This window comes from Leptinotarsa decemlineata, unplaced genomic scaffold (assembly GCF_025532065.1).
Source record: "Leptinotarsa decemlineata unplaced genomic scaffold, Ldec_3_MD MMD2_tig00000133_RagTag_RagTag, whole genome shotgun sequence".
In the NCBI taxonomy this organism is placed as follows: Eukaryota; Metazoa; Arthropoda; class Insecta; order Coleoptera; family Chrysomelidae; genus Leptinotarsa; species Leptinotarsa decemlineata.
In genome coordinates this window covers 3,753,039-3,770,402 of record NW_027412542.1, presented here as the reverse complement: position 1 = coordinate 3,770,402, position 17,364 = coordinate 3,753,039, and the positions used below count along the sequence as shown (strand labels likewise).

Genomic DNA, 17,364 nt, shown 5'->3' with positions numbered 1-17,364 from the left:
AAAAGAACTTATATGCAATATGTAATGAATGAAAATAGAAATAACCGTAGAGCTATTCGAGAAAAAACTTTTGGATTTTCCGTGTATTCTTTGTCCCTAATTACAACGATTGGACCTTGTTGAAATAGGAAGAGGGTATACTGTTACGTAAAAAATATTCACCAATATAATATATGCCATTCAACCATATCTCTTAAAGGTCTGAAGCACCTGTTGATGGTGATTGAAATTGATGAGCAAAAAGTATAAGAATAATAATAAAGTATATTTTATTGACGAAAGATGAGCAACTCGTGGACAAAGCAATTATAAATAGTTATAGAAACCAAAAGAAAAGAGTCGGTTGTAAACAACAAATTTTTTAAATATAGGTTAAAATAATTTTCTTACATTTAGGATTATAAAAAATTATTGTTACGAGGATATTACAGTAAATATAAATATATAAATGAATATGCACATATAAACGCATATAAATACCACACACATACATATTTATATACATCCCATAATAAAATGTATAAGTGAATAAGATAATCGGAAACTGTTTTAAAAAATGCAGGAGCTATTAAAAATGAAAAATGATTGAACAGGGAATAATTTTATATCAGAATTCCATCCATATCTTCATTAAAGTACTCTTGAACACTATAAAACACCCGATCAATGAGAACTTGCTTTATAGACTTCCTGAACTGTATTTATGTAATACTAGTACTATGTTGCTGTATCGCTGGTGTTCCAATGTTTTGACTGAATCAGAATCGACGAACTTAGCCGTGCGCAGTGTTATAGAACAGCATTAAAAAAAATGGTTCTTCAGCGCCATCTAGTGGTGAGTTACAGAAAAATTGATAGCCTAAAAACCTTCTCTATGAAAAATTACTTATACATTTCAAGTTTCATCACGATGGGTTGAGCGATGTAGAAGTTACCAACTTACCAACCAATCAACAAACATCCATTTTTATATATATGATAATGTGTCAATACATCAATTAATTTCGTGTCCACATATATATATATATATATATATATATATATATATATATATATATATATATCAACGATCACAGACAACAAGAGTTCAACACCATCGAAACAACTCTACAAATGAATAACTACTCAGAAAGAAGTATAAAAGCGGCTGCTAAGACCACACGGAAACAACAAAAAACTCGAGATACACCGGTCATAACAACCACACTACCATATATTGCAGGAACAAGAGATAAAATCAGCAGAATTCTTCACCGACACAACATATCAACTTCGTTCGTACCAGAACGGACAATAAGGTCCATGCTTCGTAGTCCCAAGGATCAGATACCACTGAAGTCACAAGGAGTGTATGAAGTACCATGCCATGATTGTGACAGGACTTTTTTAGGCCAGACCAACAGACGAATCAACATTCGCAAAGATGAACACAAACTAGCAGTGAAGGGAAAAGTCACCACGTCTTCTCTCTTCCAACACGTACTTCAAACAGGGCATAACATCAATTTCGATAACACCAAAATTCTAGCAAGCAACGAAAACTTTTACTCGCGAACAATCAAAGAGGCTATCGAAATTGAAAAACGACCTAATAATATGAACAAGAGGGATGATGCGCAAAGATTACCATCAACATGGAGATCCGTTTTATCGCTTCGCACAAGCAATCAGACCGCTCAACCCCAGAAGCAAAACTCGGCACATGACAATACAGGTACAATAACAGAGGCAGCTCAGGTAATAAGACCAAAACAGGTAGTCGAGCAAACACAGGTAGTGGCAGCAACGCAGGTAAAGGGAAACATCCATCCCTATAAATTGAGACACAGAGTTCGAACTAATCAGTCTAGTTGAAAAAACCAGACATCACCAGAAGATGGCAAATGAGACTTTGCCGAAACGTTGTGAAAATAATCCTTATGGGGAGAAAATACACAGAACACGGAGCGAAACCCGAGAAAACAGCTCATCATACTTTATCCGTGAGAATCTTCGAGTTTAACATATTATATATATATATATATATATATATATATATATATATATATATATATATATATATATATATTTGAGGGTGTAAGTAATATTGATATATAATTATGAATGGTTAGACTTACAACTTTTTGAGGATGTTTCATACGATGGCTATGTAACATCCTCAAAAAGTTGTGAGTCTAACCATTCATAATTATATATTAATATTACTGACACCCTCAAATTGTAGCATCCCTGATGATGGAAACAATTTATTAAATTTTCGAAAGCTTGGACAAACGTTAAAGAGTACTCTTTCATTTGCTGCTAAGCCCCATTATTTGTTGGTTCCATTCCTAACTAGTCAGCAACGATTACCTTCTCTTCTATATATATATATATATATATATATATATATATATATATATATATATATATATATATATGTATATATATATATATATATATATATATATATACATATATATATATATATATATATATATATATATATATCTACATATAATTTTCAAATATATCTATCATACAAATCTGATGAAATCGTGATTGGTATTGAACGATTGAATAACTACTTTCAAGAAATCATGGATTAAAAATTGATACCACTAAGAAAGTGGCATTTTGTCTCAGATCCTCACCTCCCCATCTTGACGTAGAAAAAAATCACACATTCTTTTGGATGATTCTGAAGTGGGCTTGGTTGTTTCCGCTGAAAACTTGGGTTTAACTGTGGGGGACAAAATAATCAAACTTCAACTTTCTAAAGTGATGAAACGTTATTTATGACTATGTTTTATCCTCATACTCATTACCCCTGTTCAGTATACTTCAATTCATTTATTCCAATGTAATAAAATGAAGTTGCAACGCTTACAAAATTCATGCAGGCAATTTCTTTGTTGAATATACGGTTCAATGTCGCCGATCACATATCTCACAAAAATATTTTTGAAAACGCAGAGTTCTATTTATTTATATCATTTGCTAAATAGGCTGTCTGATCTTCAGTCAGTATACCTTTATATACCTCAAAATAATACTTCTCAATTCGAGTGTTTTTTTTGCTTCACATCATTTGAACGACATTTTTAATAAATCACTGGCTTTTTCATTTCCAAACACATTTTAAATCGCAGTTGATTGAAACAGGGTTCTGAAATGATTCATTCCAGGTTTCTATTCATCCGTATATTATTATGTTATAGATACAATAACCATAGAAATGTGTTTTTTATGTTATATTTCACTGGTAATTCCACTATAGGGTGGAAGGTAACCCTTGGCTAATCCTATTCAATTTCTATGTGCAAATGCTTTTGAATTTTATGCATAATAAAGATTTTACCCTTATCATTATATCAGGTATCGACAATATATTATCCTTATCTTCGACGAAAACGAGTTTCAAATTACGAAATTTTATTAAGTTGTAGTCTCAACATGGAACTGATCTGTCAATTGAAAGTACCTAAACCATGTCCATCCAACAAACAAAGTAATCCAAACAGTGATAAATTATTGATCACTACGTGGTCACCACGCACGTTTGAATATGTTGGGAAAAATAAACAAGCTTCCTTACGCAGACCAATCAGATTTAACTGCAATCGGCTGGCGAAATTTATTCAGGTACGAGTATATCGCTACAGGGTCGAAGCGGTGAGTTACGTTTTAACACCTGTGGTGTGGTGTCTTTTGAAGTTTAAAATTTTTAAAATGTCAAGTACTGTACAAGGAACTGCTAATTTGTGTCCCTACACTACAACTAAAAAAATTCCTAAACCCATCCGCAAATTAATAAAAAAATATATAATTTCACTCGTTCCTCAGTTTGACTCTGTACAAGCAGACTTGTCTGGGAGATCACGTGCACTATGAATGATAATGTTTTGGAGCACTCTGTTGTTGGGTTGGACAGAGTAAAGGTACGATCCAATAGGATCCGTCTTTTATCTTCTTGGCAGACACACTTTTGTCCTAGTTAGATACATTTACAGAATATCTTGAGTTTACCGCCGTTAACAGGGCAAGCATTTTGGTTTATCGCTGATAGCTGCATTAATTGTAAATCGAAAGAGCAAAATGGCAACTGGACACGAAAAACCTGGAGATTGTGGTGACGAGGTAGAATCAGTCGAAGAGTTAGAGGATGGACAAAACATCGCCAGAATCCTAGATTTTCCAAACAGATTTTCTAAATAGAGTTCTATACAGCGTCAGCGACATGCTGAAATGCTGGCTCTGCTACCGGATTCTGTGAAAAGGAGAATTAAAGCTCCGAAAAAAATTCAGTTAGAAGCTACGAATATCGAATCCTTTTTCAAAGAAGTGCATGAATTGGAATGCAAATATCACATGCTCTATGTGCCTCTTTATGAGAAAACTTCTGAGGGTTGTCGTTCGTAGGGTTGCGACAGCTGGTTAACGGGAAAACATATTTTAAACAGAAACAGACAGACATGAATACTATCATTAATGGTTTATATGAACCAACTGACGATGAATCTCAATGACCTTCGGATAACGAAGAAGAAATTGGCGAAAATACCAAAGAAAAGGAAGCTCTTCCTGATACTTTGAAAGATAAACTCACCATAGAAGATGCCAAGAAGGAAGACAAAGACGTGAAAGGGATTCCTGAATTTTGGTCGACTATTTTTAGAAATGTCAACTTAGTATCTGAAATGGTTCAACCGAATGATGTTCCCATTCTGGAACACTTGACTGATAAGACTATTTGCAAGGAAGAACCAATAAGTTTCATTCTCGAATTTCACTTTTCGTCAAATGAGTATTTCACCAATATTGTACTCACAGAAGAATATGAAATGAAATATGCCCCAGAAGAGAAAGATTCCTTTAGTTTTGAAGATAGATAGATAGATTTATTAGTCATTTGTGCTACATTATGTAGCTGGGACAGGTTATATTTCTCAGGTTTAATATAAATGTGTACTATTATAAGATGTCATTTGAATGAAAAATAACGTGACACACATTGTGAAACAAACACATACCTACATATTGAAATATAAATAAAAGATAGAAATAGATAAATGAACAACATGTTATGTATATACGTCACAATGACAGTGATCCGACAATACCAATTTCAAGTATAAATTCATCTACTGTATAGAAACCTTTTTCTGATAGAAACACACTTTCACTTGTTTTTCAAAAACTTGAGGTGGCAGTGTCTTCATATCACATGGTAGTATATTAAAGAGACGGATACCAGCAAACATAGGAGACTTTTTATACTTTGCGTGATGGTGTTTTTGGGTGATGAGCATATGGTTATTCCTAGTATGATAATTATGGACTTCTCGACTTTAGTTGTCTTCTATTTTCATGGATATATGTCAATATTTTTAGAATGAACAAAGAGGCAACAGTTAATATTTTATTTTGACGAAAAATCTCTTCACATGACGTTCTGTAATCTAGATTGAAAGTTAGCCTCATTAATGCTTCTGTTTTATGAAAATTCTGTCTACCTCAGTTGCTAAACCCCAGACAGCAATGTTGTTGTAAAGTAAATAATGGACTTAAATTTGGCGAAATAAAGTGATATCAGTGATTTAGTATCTCATTTATTCTTAAGGAAAGGTCCTGATATTAATCCAGTCATTTAAGCTTAAATTAGGTAAGAATCTCGGAATTCGAGATACCCAGCTGTGAGTCTGTAAATACTTGTATATTGACACCATAAAAGTTGTCTCAGAACCTACATATGGTAGGGTGTAAGCAACTATTAAATTTCAAGGTCAAAGGTCACAAAAATCGGTTTTTTGCGCTTTTTTTTTGGAAATATCTCATTTCCTATGGGTTTTTTGCTATTTGTATTTATTATCAATATTGTAGAATACAAAATTCTCTACAAATTTTGTTTAACAAAATTTTTTATACGGTGAACCGTTTTCGAGATAGAGGGCGGAGAGCACGCGGTCACGGCATCACTTCAGGTCAACCGGTGCCTCCGGTCGAAAACGCGCCATATATAGTTGATGAACTATCGATAAATCAATGATTATAAATATTTGTCAATTTTTATTAACTATTATATTATATTTTATCATTTTCTTCATGCATTAAATCTATATCTATTCAATAATACTGATAACCGTTTACTAAAATTAAAAAATAATTAAGAGAAAAACTTAAATCATAATATAATTACATTCCCATTTACAATAATGACATTTTAAATGGAAAATAATTTAGACTACAGACTACAGTAAGAACGTAATAGCTATGGAGCAGCAGAGAAGACCGCTGCACTTTCAAAAACGTATGAAGTTTGTTTCGATGAAACAATGGTTGTACCAGTTACTCAAGAAAAATTCTTATCAAATCGAAATGACAAAGATAAGTTCATTAATATGTTAATTAAAAAATTACAAGCTGCAAATATTACTACTAAACAAGCCAGAGATGATGAGGATGTTCTTATTCTTGAAACTGCAATTGAAGAATCGAAGTCTAAAAAAACTGCAGTTATAATAGGACAAGATATTGATTTACTTGTCATTTTAATTGGGCGTACACTGTCTTACGAACAAGAAATTTTCTTTAAAAAAGTTGGGAAAGGTAATGTAAAAACGGAGATATACTCGACTAAAAGTTTTGATAATTATCCTCATTCTAAAAAACATATTTTATTTCTGCACGCATTAAGTGGATGTGACACAACTTCGGCGCTTTTTAAAAAGGGAAAAAAATCATTTTTAAAAGTTTTTGAGAAACTGACAAATTTGGATGAACTAGCTGCAGCATTTGAGGAAGAAAATTGTTCGGCCCAGAGATTATTAGAGAGTGGAACTCAAGCCTTATTGGCAGTCTATAATGCTCCGAAATCTGTGAAAAGTCTCGATCATCTTCGTTATATGCATTACGTCAAGTCTACAAAACTTAATAAACCTGTGCAGCTTTCAAATATTCCACCAACATGTGCAGCTGCTCATCAACATTTCATCAACGTTTTTGAAAGTGCAGCAGGTCTTCTCTGCTGCTCCATAGTTTTTACGTTCTTACTGTAGTCTGTAGTCTAAATTATTTTCTATTTAAAATGTTATTAGTGTAAATGGGAATGTAATTTATTATGATTTATGATATTATGATTTAAGTTTTTCTCTTAATTATTTTTTAATTTTAGTAAACGGTTATCAGTATTATTGAATGGATATAGATTTAATGCATGAAGAAAATGATAAAATATAATATAATAGTTAATAAAAATTGACAAATATTTATAATCATTGATTTATCGATAGTTCATCAACTATATATGGCGCGTTTTCGACCGGAGGCACCGGTTGACCTGAAGTGATGCTGTGACCGCGTGCTCTCCGCCCTCTATCTCGAAAACGGTTCACCGTATAAAAAATTTTTTCAAACAAAATTTGTAGAGAATTTTGTATTCTACAATATTGATAATAAATACAAATAACAAAAAACCCATAGGAAATGAGATATTTCCAAAAAAAGCGCAAAAAACCGATTTTTGTGACCTTTGATCTTGAAATTTAATAGTTGCTTACACCCTACCATATGTAGGTTTTGAGAAAACTTTTAGGGTGTCAATATACAAGTATTTACAGACTTACAGCTGGGTATCTCGAATTCCGAGGTGAACTTACTATAATGACTGGACTATATCTACAAGTGAACAGGATGCGTTATCAACGTTACCTTGAAAACAGCCAAGAAAAAGCAAAAACATAAGAGTTGTGGCGTTATTCGCGCTGTTACAAAGACTGTTCAGAATGACCCATTCTTCAATTTCTTCAGCCCTCCTGCTATTCCCGATGATACTAAAGAAGATGATGTCGATGAAGACTTGTTTAATACACTGACCGCTAACTTTGAAATCGGTCACTACATCAGAGAAAGGGTCGTACCCAGAGCTGTGCTCTTCTGTTTATTTGGCTGTATAAATTGTATACCCACCCACAGAACGTTGGAATTTATTTGCGAAAATATTTCAAATTGTTGTATAGTCCTGTTCAAAAGGTGCATAACAAAGTTATTCAAGTATTAAGTAGTGTGCTCGTAAATTTTGTAATGCTTCCTAAATTTATTTTGTAAATGAAATATTTTCGTTGCTCACAATAGAGCGTTATTGAAATATGTTATAAATGATATTTTACGAATATTGGTCAGTTATATCACATAATATTCAAAGTGCCATTTTTATGCATAGGTTCAAATGAATGAGAAAATATTTTTCCAACCAAAATAATTTTCTGTATCACTACTTGCCTTTCTGTGTCTTAGAAAGTTAAGCAGACAGATTTTCATTCCAGGCATTTTTTTTGAAAAAGTCTATCTGAACTATCTATGAAAATTATTCTCTAGGAAATTTCCATGTCACGAAATTGTTACACCGCTTAATGTAAGTGTTCACACGACAGAATAAATCCTCTACGCTAAAGGTTTGGAGTTATTGAACCGGTTTGATATCATTTTGAGAAAATGGTGATTACACTGGTAGCATCGATTGTTTGAAATTCTCCTGTGAAATGTCTAGTGAGCATTTCCTAATATTCCCAATGGCGTCAAACATACACCAATCACCAAACTTTCACAAGCATACCTACAGCCTCGCATCCCTTCCCTGGTTGTCATAACACTTAACGTAGCAGAACGGATATAAAGTGCAATTATTACTCAGCTATACGTATCTTGTATGAGCCATTTGAATGAATGACAGGTAAGGGCGCCGACCGCCGCGACGCCTATTTATAACGAAGATGGCTCACGAAAGCAACATCCGAAGTCTGTGTCATCCGGCTGACACACTATATAAAAGGACAAAATAGAGAATCTCGAGCTCCTCGGGGTTTTAAAATGGATGCTGTTACGTCTGAAACTACGTTGTTGGGGGTGTACAAATATCTGAATATCACTTGGGTGTTTCATAATTTTCAGTAATGAAAGTATTATATTCTGGAGGAAAACAATCACTTGTTTTTCCTTGCCAACTAATTTTGACATACCATATCATTTGGCAATTGTTTTTCCAACCTTGGCCGCTATGCTTGATTTTCGGAAAGTATAAATGTCAATGTTTTTCAACAATTTCCATCTGAAAATGATAGAACTGAATTTTTTCACTGACTTGACTGCTCCTGACTCATATGAATTGTTATGAAGAAGTCAAAGCTAATTTATGAATTTCAATTCCACGAAACTCTTTTTAACTTCTGAACTGAGATGTAGGACTTCAATCCACTGTTTTTTTTAAAAAAACCTAATTGATGTATATCTCTGTGGAGACCTAGCATTGTTATATAATAAACCAATATGTTTCGTCGCTCAGTAGTATTTGTTCTGGTGGGACTATCAATAAATGAAAGCATTCGACAGAGTCATCTACAAAAAAGTTCTCAGTAGAAAAGTGATACCAATTCTGCAAACTGGTCCAATTATACAGAAATAAACTTCGAAACACTGGTTACAACAGTCGGTCTTTCGAAGTTGCATTCATTAGGGTGAGCTTACTCTAAATTAGTCATAAACGTACTTTTAGTACTATGAATTCCGTAACTCCGCAAAGTCAAGAAACATAACACCTGGACTGAAAAGATCCGGGCTTGAGAGAGAAACCGCGTTTTCATTGTTCAAAATTGGCTTTATTCATCAACATAGTCTCCATCAAGAGCCACACAATCATTCCAGGGGTGCTCTAACATTTCAATATCAGGTCCATTTTATGCAATTTTGCCACCTTTTTCATCGATTTTTGACGTTGTGCATTGGCTTGATGAAACAGCACTTTTTTTCCTGACATGGGGTCGTTTTTTCACAATTTTGGCCTTCAAAAGATCCAATGTGAAATTGGCCGCGGTGGTAGTGCGCCCGACTCACGATCGGAAAACCGTGGGTTCGATTCCCGCCTCGACCAGATATTTTTGTCGAGAGAATTCATCTGGTTGAAGTTGGAATGATTCTGCAACCGTGTTAGGAATCACACGTTAAAACGTAAGACCTCGTTAGTCCTTAGCTTGCACAAGTTTCTCAACTTGTAAGACAGCTGATTAATGGAAAAACAGATATTTTTTAAACATAACAACGCTATACAGTTCATTTCTTTATTGTATTCCACCCTTTCATTTTTTGAACGGGTCAACTCAAAAAATTTGGATACTACTTTTCTCGGTCGTTGAATTGGCCGTCGAGATCCTACAGAATGGCCAGCCCGCTCGCCAGATTTGACACCTTCGGACTTTTTTTCATGGGGCTATTTGAAGCAAAAGGTGTACAAAACTGAACCTGCTTCAATATTGGACAGGCTGTTCATATGTCAAGAAGTTCAAGGCAACCATTTGGAGCATCTTCTGAACTGACCTCAAACTCATTACCTTATATTATGTAATTTATGTAGTTGAATGTCAATATATTCAGGCAATTATTAAAAGTTCCGCCATTTTGTAGTAGTTGAAGGTATTGACATTCTATTCTATTCTATTCATTTTTCCCAGATGGCGCCCAGTCGCCATCTTGAAAGTTTTATCGGCCAATTTCACTTCAAAATAAATTATCCATGCATTAATTTCATTATCCCAAATTTCAATTATTTGAGTTGACCCGTTGAAAAAATAAAAGGGTGAGGACATTAAAGAAAAGCACTGTATAATATTCACTGTTATTTCCCTTCTCAAGATAGTCGATCAATATTACACCACACACATCCCAAAATACCGAGGCCATAACCTTTCCAGCCGACTGTTGTACTTTCGGCCGTTTTGGACGAGGTTCACCAGTTGCTCTCCACTCGTATGATGATCGTTTTAATTCCGGAGTGAAGTGATGAATCCTTTGTCACAAAAATTCCAGTCAAATGCTCATGCAATAACAAGCCAACACGTTCTTTTGATATCTTCACAATGTTGGCTAACTTACGTAACTTCACCTTTCGATCATTCAAAAAGATTTTATGGATATTTTAATATTTTCTGGTTTCACTGCCTCATTTGGACATCACTGCATTCTGCATCATCGGCGTCTTTATGACCACCTTTGAAGTCAACAAACCAACGTTCAATTGTTGTTTCTGATGGATCGGAGTTCTTATAACACTCTTCGTACGGTACGGTATTTTTTCTGGAACGGTATTTTTCCCATCAAGAAGCAGTGTGAAATTAAAACACGAAATTGTTTTTAATCCATTGTTTTGAAAATAACAATATAGTGTCACTCTCAGCAAAATAACTCACAAATATATGATTAGAATATCATGAATTTTCAACAGCTTTCTTTTGAAGGTTAGTACTAACTGAAAAACCAATAAATGCTAGCGCCATCAGCCCATGCAGTAAACTCTACAGACTCTGATTTCAAATGAAGTCATACTTCGACAGTAATGATTTATTGCAACTGAATTTAACACTTAGATAAATGATTACATCATTCATCTCAAATGTATAAAACTGGCGACTATCACCTGTCATTTGATGTGTACGTGCTAAATGATTTTTGAATAGTCCTTTCTAGCACCAAGTCATAGCATCGTTCAGAACAACAAAAAAATCTACAACAGAGACAATAAACATAAGCTTTCTGTCAGTAAATCAGGTACAGCTTCATATGCCTTCAAACGTTAATAGACCACACAATAAGCTTCGAAAACACCCACAGCCACATTCAATAGGTGGCAGGAGGGGCACACGCCCCGGCTCCATAACCGAAGACATGAATTTCAATATCAAGTTTAATTACTCAATAAACAGAAGTTTCATTGAGAAACAATGAAGTTGTGAGGTTTTAGTGCGAATTCCCAATTAGCTACATTTGTGCATAGCCACATCTTGTTAAATACAGTAAAGTGCTTTTTCGATTTCCTTTGATAACATACAGGGTTTTGATTGAGTATGTACCATAAATTCAACAGACGATCCTTTAGGTAATTTCAAGACGCAATGTTCATATAAACATGGGTCCGAAAATCCTTCGTTCTCAAGATACAGGGTGTTAAAATAAAAATAAAAAAAAATTTCTTCGTAAATATCTTAAATATCCTTTACCTAATTTTGTTGTAATTTGGCAATGGTATTTATAACATCAAGAAGCTAATTTAGCCCGAACGTGATTCAATTTATTGAGTCCAGTGGCGTCTCGAGCGGGATTTGAACGAATATTTTTGACTTAAAAAAGTACGCCACTGACTTTTGAGCAATTTTCATTACTTCTTTCGATTAGGTAAATTTAGAAATACAACTTTTTTGTCTCATGAATTTTTTTCGTATCTTGCTTAGTTTTTAAGAAAAAAAAGTCGACCTAATTGCATAATCCTGGACCTCACAAGGAATAATATGGGGAATTAAATGTTTCTTTTGGAAATTATTATTTTTACAATTTTTCATTACTAATTATGTAACAATAACAACAAATATTAAATAACATTAACATCTAGACTGACGAATTGCACTGAATTAAGTGTTGGAAATGGCCTCCTTCGGCTTCAATACAACCGTCTAGCCGCCGCATCATAGAATTTCGCACTCTTTTGAAAATACCTGACGTATTTTTTATTATGTCACATGAATTAATAATTTTATTCCGTAAATCCTCTTCACTTTGAATAGCAGTTTTGTATATCAACGCTTTAAGGTGTCCCCAGAGAAAATAATCTAAGGGATTCATTTCGGGCGAGAGAGGTGGTCATGGGTGTGAGCCTGCTCTCCCAATCCAGAGATTATGGTAATTTTCATCCAAAAATTGCCGTGCCACTACACTGAAGTGTGGTGGAGCACCATGGTGCATGAACCACATAGGGAATCTTTCCATGACTGGAATTTCTTCTAAAAGTCCAGGCAAAACAAATTCTAAAAAACTTCGGTATTCTTCTCCATTAAGTCTAGGTGGAAAGAAGTGAGGCCCAATGAGATGGTCACCGACAATTCCAATCCAAATATTAAAAGAAAACTGTTCTTGAAAATTATTTTATATCATGGCGTGTGGATTGTTTTCGGCCCAAATGTGATTGTTGTGGAAGTTAATAATTGAATTGCGAGAAAAACAAGCTTCATCTGTAAACAATATTCGACCTCGGAAACCTGGATTTCTTCTTATTTTACCGCGTAATCAATTAGAAAAAGCTAGTCTTACAGGCAAGTCTCTGGGCAATAGAGCTTGCATACGTTGCTTGTGATAGGGATATAGCTGCTGGGATCTCAAAATCTGCCACACTGTGACATGGGTAATATTCAGTTCTTCAGCTATTTTCCGAGTACTGGTATGGAGACGTGCATGGAGACGTACAAAAGTTCTTCTATTAGGCACTACACGCTGAGGAAATCTTTCATGGTAAATGCGTCTTGCAGCATTCGAGTTTCCGTAAGCCATTTCATAACAGAAATGCATATCTGCCATTTCACTGTTAGTAAATTGAACCATGTTTAACAAAAATGGTTCGAAAAATAACCACTAAACACACTTTTTATAACAATTATAAATTAAAAGCTTATTAAGTTGACAACAAATGTCAAGTTGTTTATTAAATGCTGCAATCGTTTTCCAAGGCAACCCTTGATTGAAGTTGAAGAAGGACATTTCCAACACTTAATTTAATGCAATTCGTTAGTCTAGATGTTAATGTTATTCAATATTTGTTGTTATTGTTACACAATTAGCAATGAAAAATTGTAAAAATAATAATTTCCAAAAGAAACATTTAATTCCCCATATTATTCCTTGTGGGGCCAAGGGATATGCAATTAGGTCGACTTTTTTCTCTTAAAAACTAAGCACGATACGAAAAAAATTCAAGAGATAAAAAAGTTCTATTTCTAATTGCTTAATCCAAAGAAATACGAAAAATTGCACAGTGGCGTAAATTTTTAAATCAAAAATATTCGTTCAAATCCTGCTCGAGACGCCACTGGACTTAATAAATTGAATCACGTTATTGTTATTAATACCTTTGCCAAATTACAATAAAATTAGGTAAAGGATATTTAAGATATTTTCTAATAACTTTTTTTTTATTTTGATTTTAACACCCTGTATCTTGAGAACGGAGGATTTGCGGACCCATGTTCATATGAACATTTCGTCTCAAAATCACCTAAAGAATCGTCTGTTGAATCAATGGTACATACTTAATTAATACCCTGTATTTAACAGTTGTACAGCAAATAACTACATAACTAAGATTTCAATGTTTTAATTAATGTAGTTAATGTATTTTCAATGACACTTATAAAACTGTATCAAACGATTCAATTTCACCCAACCTGTCTTTATAATAATTTCTAATTCAATCAATTGATGGATGTAGCCGTTATTACTCATCGACATATCATTATCATTATATCATCGACATCGACAGAAAACTCAATCCTCGAATATCAAAGATATTCAAAGAAACCCATATGAACTCAAAAATAATCGCAACACATAACATAACACATCACAAAATGATTTCATTTCATGACATTCTTGTTAAAAAACTATAAGGAACGTATTTGAAAACACGAAATTCGCAAACTGTATAATCAATTCAATATTATTCATTACATTCAAAAACTGATCTCCTGCATCCTGACCTTAAAATAATATTTTCCCAGTCTCTATTGATTTTCCCAATGAAAGAAACTATAAAGAAAGACACTCATTCATTATCCTCCCATTTTCTTCTCTCCTGAACTTGGATCATTTTTGATATCTCTGAGCGGATATGACATCTATTATGTCACCCTTTATATTAGAAAACAGACCAAAGTGCCCCCGTTAAAAGTTTCCTGTTAGAAACAGTGAGAACAAAGCGATATCGTTTTCAGAGTATCATTTTTTCTCGGCGATGCGACATAATGAACTAGCGAAAGATCGTTTTTCCAAAGACCATTTTTCTGAATCTTTGGGGGTAGAAGTGAGGACGAGATAGCGAAAATGATGAATTGAAGTACAAACTGAAAGGAGTAATAAACCGACTGATTGAGGCTGACGGGCCTTGAACGTATATTTCACATCTTCAACTTACTTGGTGTTCGAAATGAGAATTCTGAGGTGAAAAGTGTGGACTACCTTGATACTTGTCAGGTGAATGGCTGGAATCGTCACTTCGGTGATTATTTAGATTGTTGATCGCAGTCACTTTTCCCGTCTGCAGGTAACACTGAGAAGGGCACAGAAATTCACTGGATCACATGAATGTTGGAGTTTATAGTCCACTATTACTGATATTTTTTTATCTCTTTCTATGTTCGAAAAATGTTGTATGCTGGCACGACCAAGTCAGGTTCTCTACTCATCCTTTCTGCCATTGATCAGCCACCATTATCATTGGAATGATGTGCAAAATTATCATAACAGTCCAATTAAGTGAAACTGCGTGGAAATATGGTTATTGATTCCAAACCTACCTCAACCAATGAACATTTTGGAAGTTATTCAACTCATCTTTGGAATGTAGCTAGAAAACAAGGAGAGTTTTGAACTATTGCTCTCGATATATCCAAGAAATTTGAACATGTCGGGTATGAAATGAGTTGATATATTTTCTGTTATTCTGCAGAAAGATGAATATGGCAGAACCCATTATACAATTCTGCTGGTTAACATGATTGATGAGTTGGAAGTCATTGAATAGCAATATATCTTAGGAGAATAAGTTTGCTGGGACAGCTTTTTGAAAATAATTTAATATTGAAGAGCTGCGTACTCATGACAACTTACTGATATGATTTATTTTGATTTTTACTGTAAAAGAACTATAACACTAATCAAGCTTTTTTTTTAGAGAACTAAATTTTGCCTAACGAAATGACGTAAACCCACCAAAGTAATGTGTCATGCTCTGATCATCATTCACCGCTCTGAGAGCGCCTTAAGGATTTTTCTGTAGTGCTTGTGTTTTGTCCTTGAAAAAATTAGTATAAAGGATATTTCAAATGGTAATTTAATTTTCATCACTCTTAAATTGAGGTAGGAATGGTAGGACTAGTAATTTGAGTTGACTTTGAAAGAAATCTGCAATTTATTTATATTTCTATAACCAGATTTGTGAATGAAGACTGAATGACGACCTCGAAATCAGAAATTGCAGTTAAAAAATCAATGAATCATTACCATACATTCCTTTTGCGACAATACTCAAAATCGCAAATAATAAATCAGATCTGAATTCTATGAATCATTATTGTAGAATTTTCATCTATATTAACAGTAGTAACATCAATAGTAACAATTTATTTCAGGATGTGAACATGACGTTGTCAAGCAGTACATTTGGAGGATTTTGAGCACCTTTGTGAATTAAATTCGTTGAATGTCTTCATCAAGAGTGCCATAGGTCCAGTAATTCGGACAAAATATTATACATATTGAAGGGTTTCAACTAATCACACCAGAGATTCTATGCATCTTGGTTGGACTCTGGACAAACTTGAGTAAAAAACGGCAATGACATCTGCAGTACGAAGACTTCATCTATTGGATCCACAGAAGATTCAGACAACGAATATAAATGATGAAAGGGTTCCTCAAGGCAGTCTATTGAAAAGCCAGGCTTCGACATTTACCATCGAACAAAAGTAGCCTTTGATGACCGTTGTGGTGAAATCGCACGATCTCGGAAGCCAGTTCACATCACCTCTACGTGAGATAACCGTGCCATCAAATCGTTCGTGCTGAATGTACATATGACATCAGATGTGCGGGACGCAGCGCCGTCTTGTTGGAAACCACGTGTCGTTGGTGCCCTGAACATCCAATTCAGCCCAGAAGAAGATGTGTCATCTTAAGTGGAACAACTTTGTTTGTTCACGAACCCATTCGACGAGAAATGGTCTCGATGAAAATTAGGGTCAGTTGCCAACTACTCCAGAGTCCATTCAGCGAATATACGTCGTTGCATATGGTCGTGTATCTACAGTTCCTGGGTCAGATGAATTTTGTACGGTTACAGGCCCAAATAACGACGCAAAAGTCACCAAATTGTGGTCTTCAAATGGCAGAGTTTTTATGGGCAACGCGAAATCGACTGTCTCGGATTCTCCTGCACACTCTTAGGTGTCGTTCCTACTGGAACGATACGATAAGAGATGCAACATTTATCCTCGCAATACTCCAGTACACACTGGACTGATACGATAGCCTATAGGGTAAGCAACGGAGCAGTGTTTTCATCAGTCGTCACGAGCTCCTCAGAGGAGGACGTCGTTTTTGCTTACCATTACTTGCAAAAGAGAAAACGAATCTAGAAAATACTGGACACACCCATATAATGTTCAATAATAAACACAGTTCAACAGTGGTTTCCCGAGAGCTCAAATAGTTACCATGTTTTATTGAGATTGGTGTCAAGAGGACTGGAGAAGCACGGGCTCTGCTCCTCCAATTTTACAAAAAAAAATAGAGGATTGC

The 17,364-nt window shown here is 34.5% G+C and overlaps 1 protein-coding gene and 1 pseudogene across 7 annotated transcripts in view; one reads left to right on the top strand and one right to left on the bottom strand.

Annotated features, from left to right (window-relative positions):
• Grip (Glutamate receptor interacting protein) overlaps window positions 1-17,364 on the bottom strand; it is a 398,341-nt gene that overhangs the window by 137,898 nt on the left and 243,079 nt on the right. The window lies entirely within an intron of this gene.
• On the top strand, window positions 4,053-8,038 carry LOC141481230 (nucleosome assembly protein 1-like 1 pseudogene; annotated as a pseudogene).